Raw genomic sequence first — 7,543 nt, 5'->3', positions numbered from 1 at the left:
GCTGTCATGTCACATTGCACAGTCACAGTAATTACATATAGATGGACACGACTGTTGGCACCGGTACAATAAATGAAAATGCAGCAAGTAGTCGGTCTTCCACTTCTCCTAATAACATATGTGACACTTCTGTGAAGAATTTCCACAAGTTGTTCATGTGTGTGTGTGGGGGGGCGGGGGGACTTTCTGTCTATTCATCCTCGCGAGAGTGGTCAGAGGTCATTGATGAAGAAGGCCTGGCTCGCAGTCCCTGCTCTAGTTCATCCCAAAGGTGTTTTGGGGGCATTTAGGTCAATCGTCTCATTCCTCCATACCCAACTCATTCAACCGTGTCATTATTGACTTGAAATGCCCCTTCCTCAAAATGTGCCAAACAATTGAAAATATGATGGTTACAAAGTAATACTGAGTGAAAACTAAGCACTCTAGCCCATCCCTTCACAGTTCATATATTAATTAGCATCAACTTATTTTTGGTTTTAATGATGACTGTTCATGGCGGCGCGGTGAACTCCAGTCGTGGAGTTTGCATGTTCTCCCCATGCTTGCATGTTTTTTTTTTGTTTGTTTTTTTTGCACGTATCCCTGGTTTCCTCCCACATCCCCAAACAAACATTTTACATTAATTAAAGACTCTAAATTGTCCAGACTGTAGGTGTGAAGGTGACTGGTTGTTTGTCTAGATGTGCCTGCGGATAGACTTGGGAGCAGTCCATCGTGTACTCTGACTCTCTTGCAAAGTGGACCTGGGATAGGTTCCAGCTCACCCGTGCCCCGAGTGAAGACAAGCGCAAGAGAAGATGGATGGATGACTCTTCGTGCCTGTTCACGTTAGTTCTAACACAAAGAGGTGTCTGGGTTAGCCCACCAATATATAATATAAACCTGTGGTTCTCAAAGTATGGTACGAGTACCGCTCGTGGTACGTGAAAGAATCACCGAATTGAATGTTTAAAGTGTGCATAATGTTATAGGGGCTTAAATTACATTTGCTACGTGCAGTTGAGTTGCATTTAATCTTTGTTTTTCAACATTTATTTCGGTACAATTTTTATGTAACTTTGACGTGTAATACATTGTAATTGAAGTCTTATTGGAGTATTTTGTTAATTATTAATGAATTGTTTTGTTGTTAATGTTCAAATTGGGCATAATGATACAGTGACTTACAAAATTATCTTTTAAAAAGATAACTTTTTTATGAACTCATAAGCTAACTATGGAACTCTATTTTAATTTTGATCACAATGGTGGCACTGCATTTGGAGAGCCAAGAGTGGGACTTTGTGTAAAAAAGTTTGAGAGCCACTATGAAATAGACGACTACATGATGATGATGGTGATCCCTGGTTACAGTGGTAATGATGAAGATGCTATTCTTCTTAATAATAAAAAAAAATCATGCACAATTGACTTTGTCCTTTCTTAGATTTTCCCTAATCATTCATCAAAATCGATGACTACCACTTTGATTTGCACAATATACTGCAATCTATTTCCTTATGGTATCGTGCAATTAAGATAGAAAGTCAAGCTGGAAATTGAGCAGTTTTGTTTTTTTCTTATTTCCAGTGTTGAATATTTTTCATCTAATCCCCATTATGCTGTGACCCTGTTCCTGCAAATTAAAAATGCATTCCGATTATTCTCCTGGAGAGAGTTTTGTTTTTAGTATGGGGACAAGGGTGCTCACGGGAGCCTAAACACTCATCTGCATTGCCAAGAAGACACAGAACAGGAGAGCTGGAGACAGACAACATAGCAGGCCCACCCTGTTGGGTGGGAGGGGTGTGGGGGGGGGGGGGGAGAGACCTGGAGAATCACAACCTTTTTGAAGTGGTAATCTGCCAGCACCAAGAGGAGGGATGCCAAATTGAAATGTCTTTTCACAATGACTGTCATTGTAGTTCCCCTAAGGAGGATAAGATGATGGAGAAACATGAAGAAACAGACATAAAAAAAGAAAGAAAGAGACATCATGACACTGTTTTTGAAATGTAAGTTTAAGGAAATAGTTTTTGATTACCTGACGTGTCGTTGAGGTCATGATAGTCTTCATGAATTTTCTGTTGGGTAACATTTTAGCAAAAAAGACAGCTAATATTTTAGCAAAAAAAAAAAAAAAAAAAGCTTCTTGAAGGTTGGATTAGCGCCTTGGCCTTTGACACATCAGCCATGTGAGTGTAGTATTACTTTGCAGCACACTCAAATGATCCGATAATGTTTATTTGGAGATGTCACTTTGCAATCGTGATTAGATTTGTTATTGTTTGGGGAGGCTGGGATATAAAAAAAAAAAAAAAAAAAAAAAAAAACATTGCTTCAGGTGAAACAATTTCACATTTAATGCCGTTTTACTTTGTATTGTTTATGCAGATTGTCAAAATGCCTGTAAATGTGATACGGCTATCTGATAGCTTATCACAAGGCCTTCAAACTCATGTATACAACATACAAGTGGGAAAAGCCTAGCATTCCCGAACTGGGACTGCTGTCTCTAAATGAGGCTCTATATAATATCGCCTTAAATAATATTAATACAGCTAACAAATGCCCATTGCAGGAAGCAAAAGAACATTGTTTTAAAAAAAAACATAGTCGATGTTATACTAACGGTAACATTCTTATTGCTTTCAGGACACATGCTCAATATGCTTCCGTGGAGTCTTTCTTTTGCTGTGTTTGAGAGGGAGAGCTCAAAGTTGTGTGTCAACTAACCATCTGCTTGTCCTCCGCTTGGCTATTCTCGTCCTCTCACCACTCAATATACACGGCAGGTACAAACAATGCAAGCGTTTAGCCGACCGAAGCTTTAACTGGTGAGCTCCGTTGGGTGCGCGTGACATCACGGCCTTATTGGTGCCATTCCTCATGCGGTTCGGCCCTCGGATGGGGAACCTCAGGAGGGCCCCGCTCACCATCTGCTAATCAATTCATTTGGATTGATAGTTGTTGGCAATCAAGAGATCATAATTATTTTCCAAGAAAAAAAAATATTATCAAGTAATATTTTTCAAACTTGAATGCCAAAATGTCTTTGCTGTTAAGTGTCCAAAATTAAGTTACATGATTTGACATATTTTTGGAAGATGCTAATTGATTTATATATATATATATATATATATATATATATATATGAATATATATAGTATATGAATTTTCTCCATGCATTTTAGTGTCTTCAAATGTCAGTGTTTTTTTTTCCCGTCAGTTTATAATAACAGTCAGTTTACAATAATGGGTGTTATTTCATAGATATGAATGAACGGCGTATGAATTTGTGAAAGTGTCGGAACTATTGCACGTCTTTACCGTTATTATAAAGTCAAGGATCTGGTGGGTTTAATGAGCAGTTAGGATCATTTATGGTCTTGTATCCGTAGACTTTGAAGGGAAACTGTGCTCAAATTGTGCTCACACGATTTTTATGAAGCTTTAACGTGATGCCCTTTTCGTCTTTACCATTATAAAAGAAGTGTATTTTAATTTGCTCTCTGAATAAGAATTGCCTTGACTATGAATGTCTACAATTTGAAATCATCAATAACTTTGGTAATCGGCACTGCCGTTAACTTGGGGTGGTGTGGCATTAACCTTACATTGGGTGGTGAAGAACAGTTTGGCAACTGTAATTCTCAATAAAGTTCGATTGGTAAACTTTCACACTTCACAGCAGGATTACATTGAAGTCATCCCAAGTCAACAATGGTGTTAAATTATTCGGTAAAAGCTCAGATTGTCGCAGCTCAACAAAAATCCAGTGGCAGAAATAAGACTGTTGCACGTGTTTGTTTTGCTGCAGCTCAGGGGATAAACTCGCCTCCCGTCAATGTGTCAACTCCTTAAACTGCATGTTACCTCAGTAAACCTTTGATGTGTGAACTTGCTCCGTGGCTGATGAACAACTCGACTTTTGGGGCTCCTTTCTACTGAATGAGATATGTTTGCTTATTTTTGCTTAACTCTGCAAATACACCAAAACACTCTAATTTGAAGAAAGAAAGAAAAAAGCTGCATGTAGAAGTGTGCCCAATTAAAAGCAGATCTCTCGAGGGGACGGGATGGAAATGAGTCCCACATTTTGATGCACCACTGATACTGTGGTGACATATTTTCTATTCTATCATTTTAATGAGCCAGATTGCAGTTAAAGAAATGCACAATCTGTAGGATATGTGTTGAACACACTGTGTAAGAGCCAGAGCGCATAGTATATCAGATGGTATCAGCACATACAGTACCTCCGACACACAACCCGAACACATTCCTGCTCATCAGACCTTGAGCACCAGCACAAAGGGCATGAAGCATAGCTGCGCACTAGTGTCAATATTTGATCTCATATCGCATGCAAGTGTTTGCATTCCTCAATAACGTCTTGCATATTGAATCTTATGTCACGTATGGGGAGCAGCTGGTTCCAAGAGCAGGCGGAGGCAGACGTAAAAATGACGAACAGTTTATTGAGGAAAGGTAATGGCGGTGGTCCTAGGTGGGTTGGCAGGCGGTGGCGAGGATCAGGAACACAGTGGCAAAGCGCCCTCCAGGCTCCAATAATGGAACAGCAGGGCAGTGGATGACATCTTATGGCGATCGAAATGCAGTACGTTTATATTATGAGTTGCTGTACGCGTTAAATTTAGCTTTGGTACAAGGCAACATTTGAAACTGCTGCCACCAAGTGGTGCATTGTATTAGATGTTTCTGTTCAATATTGCAGTGCTACAGCAGCGCCTTCGTAACTTTTAAGAGGGCCTGGTTATGTGACATTTCAAGAAAAATAAAAAAATTAAAATATATAAATTTAAAAAATACATTCATCTAGTAGGCCCAAGTGTTCGTCAAACATTTTTACGTTTTATACAAGTGATCTGAAATTTAAAAAAAAAATAATAATAATAATACTGTACTGTATTTTAAGAAGTTTAAGCCACTGTAAGTTTGAACATTTAATTCAGTGATTGTTTTGTGTACCACGAGAAGAAACCCACGTACCACTAGTCATACTTGTATCACACTCAGAGAACCAATTTAAGCAGTTTACATAATTTTGGGGGTGCTCTGAAGAAAAAAAGTCCTTATACTAAATTCGAACATGTACATTGGTTGAACATGATTCAAATATTTCAAATTAACATCTATCCATTTTCCGTTCCGCTTATCCTCACTAGGGTCGCAGGTGTGCTGGTGTCTATCCCAGCTGACTTCAGGCGAGAGGCGGGGTACACCCTGAACTGGTCGCCAGCCAATCGCGGGGCACATACAAACAAACAACCATTCGCACTCACATTCACACCAGATTTGAACCCGCGTCCTCACAATTGTGCGGCGGACGTGCAAACCAGTCGTCAAATTTAAGCTACAATTAAATGAACTTTTTTTTCAATGAAATATTTTTATTGGATTATTTTTGGAGGAAAAGAGCGGTTAATCATATCCGTTTACCGCATGTTTAACTGAAGACCCCATAAGTGGGTATGCCCCCAACGATGTTCAGATGCACCTACTGTATTATGCACATTTATGATATTTGATATTGTTTGACTTTACTTCCAATCTTCTTTTTAATGGCATAAGTTTAGAGGTTCAAAGAAGTGAGCACACTTCTGGCCTTGACATGCCACAGCTGTGTGTGCATGCGTGTGTGCGCGTGTGTGTGTGTCCCATTCCAGTCCACCCTTGGAGTCCTTGTCTCGAGACCTTGAGAGCTAAACAGCATGGAAGCCCGTCTTCTGGGAGAGACGGGGCACTAAAAACCCTGAACAGATAAGAAAGTGTTCCCACCAGAAGGAACAAGGCGTTCTTCTTCCATGATTTGCCTCTGACATGTTACGCCATGTGCCAGATAGGATGTGGTAACTGTGACAATAGACAACGTGTGCTGTATCTTTATTTGTTTGTTTTCTCTCGCTCTCTCGCTCTCTCTACAGAGACATATGTGCCTTGAAACCAAGGGAGGGTAAGCGCTGACTCAGCACAGGCATTTGCTACTTTTTCTCTTAGAAGCATCTTCAAGGTCCCAGAGGAGGGATAAATGCCCAACAGGCTCTGATGCCCCCACAAGGCTCAGCTGGCGCGCTACTGGGTAAGTCCTCTTCATACTTCACACACTATTACAGAAATTGTATGCATTTTTAACTTGAAGTAGCCTTGCCTCCATCCATTATACGCACGTTTAAACAACTTGACTTGTCCTGTGTGTCTTTCTCTTGTCATTGTTTTTTTTTCTTTTTTTTTTTCTTTTTTTTTTTTTTTTGTTGCTTTCCTTTCAGGGTGCAAGCAGGGTGCGGCAGCAGCTCTGGGGTTATTGGCACTCGCTGTTCCTTTTTCCTATGTATATACCTCTTTGAGAAGTCACTTTAAAGAGGCATAGAGCATGGGAAAATGGGGCTGCGGGGTATTCCACCCATCCTCTCGTCGTGACAGCGGGCGTCTACGGTCACACACAGCTGCTCACCGCTCACGCATTAAGTATATGTGAAATTTGTGATGTCGGAGTTCTGATTCCTATGTATAGATTATGAGAAATGGCTTTTCTGGTGGTGTGATATTGCGTGTTTTCTCAGTTATTGCTCACATAATTTGTCTGGTCCACGTTTTTAATAAAGATCCCATGTACGAAAACTATCGACTTGTTCATGAAAATTCAGACTTAATGGCATTTGATTATGGTGGACTGAACTGTATTGGAAATAGGATCTACATTCTATCTTTAACTTGTGTATGTATGCCTTAGGGTGCTGATACACTCGGCAATATTTCTGAGCAACTCAAAGCAAAAGTGCTCAAGATATGACCTCTGTATCACTGCTCTAACCTCATTTGACTTTCTTTTTTTTTTTTGACAGATTAAAATACCCATCGATACTTAACATATCCTAAAATAGTTTGTTATCAAATTTGTTATTCAATATGGCAATTTAATGAAATATTCATCATATACTTATAAATAAATACAAATGTACTGAGCTATTTTAGTTGCTTTTGTGAAGTTAAAAATACAAGCAAAAGATGGCAGTACAGCAAGACAAAAATACACTACACCATACAAGTACAAATAAAAACAAATAAAATAAAATAAGCTGTAGTTTGTTGATGGAACACACAAACACTTACACACATACTACACATTTTATACTGACACATTTTATGAATTTATAGTGAAGAATTGTGAAGAAAAGTGTTAGTTCACTGGTTTGACTTCAGTACTTTTCCATGAGATGTTTGGTCCATGAAGTACGATGAATTTCATTAAATGAAGGGTTCTGTTCACATTCATAATGAAGATACGCTACAAATACAACTGGGTAAAATATCACAAACGTTTAGCACAACTCATGCCCAGCTAAACATTTTTCTTTCTTTTTTCTTTTCTTAAGGATAAATTACTTGTTTGGGCCAAGTAAGTTTGTAAGGAGACAATTATGAATATAACAATCGTTCAGGTGCAGCCATACAGTTTACATACACAAATCATGGGGAAAGAGTGTCATATATATATATATATATATATGTGTATTTGTATTATTATTTTTTTTTAAGT

At 38.9% G+C, this 7,543-nt stretch overlaps 1 long non-coding RNA gene across 1 annotated transcript; it reads left to right on the top strand.

The window, feature by feature from the left end:
* The first annotated feature begins 5,953 nt into the window (after nt 1-5,953).
* Nucleotides 5,954-6,624, top strand: LOC133410028 (uncharacterized). Its single transcript, XR_009769485.1, has 2 exons — nt 5,954-6,085; nt 6,273-6,624. It is a non-coding gene; the product is annotated as an uncharacterized LOC133410028 (long non-coding RNA).
* The last annotated feature ends 919 nt before the right edge of the window (nt 6,625-7,543 follow it).

This window comes from Phycodurus eques, chromosome 11 (assembly GCF_024500275.1).
Source record: "Phycodurus eques isolate BA_2022a chromosome 11, UOR_Pequ_1.1, whole genome shotgun sequence".
Lineage (NCBI taxonomy): Eukaryota > Metazoa > Chordata > Actinopteri > Syngnathiformes > Syngnathidae > Phycodurus > Phycodurus eques.
Note: the sequence above shows the minus strand (reverse complement) of the source record. Positions and strands in the feature narration are given on the sequence as shown.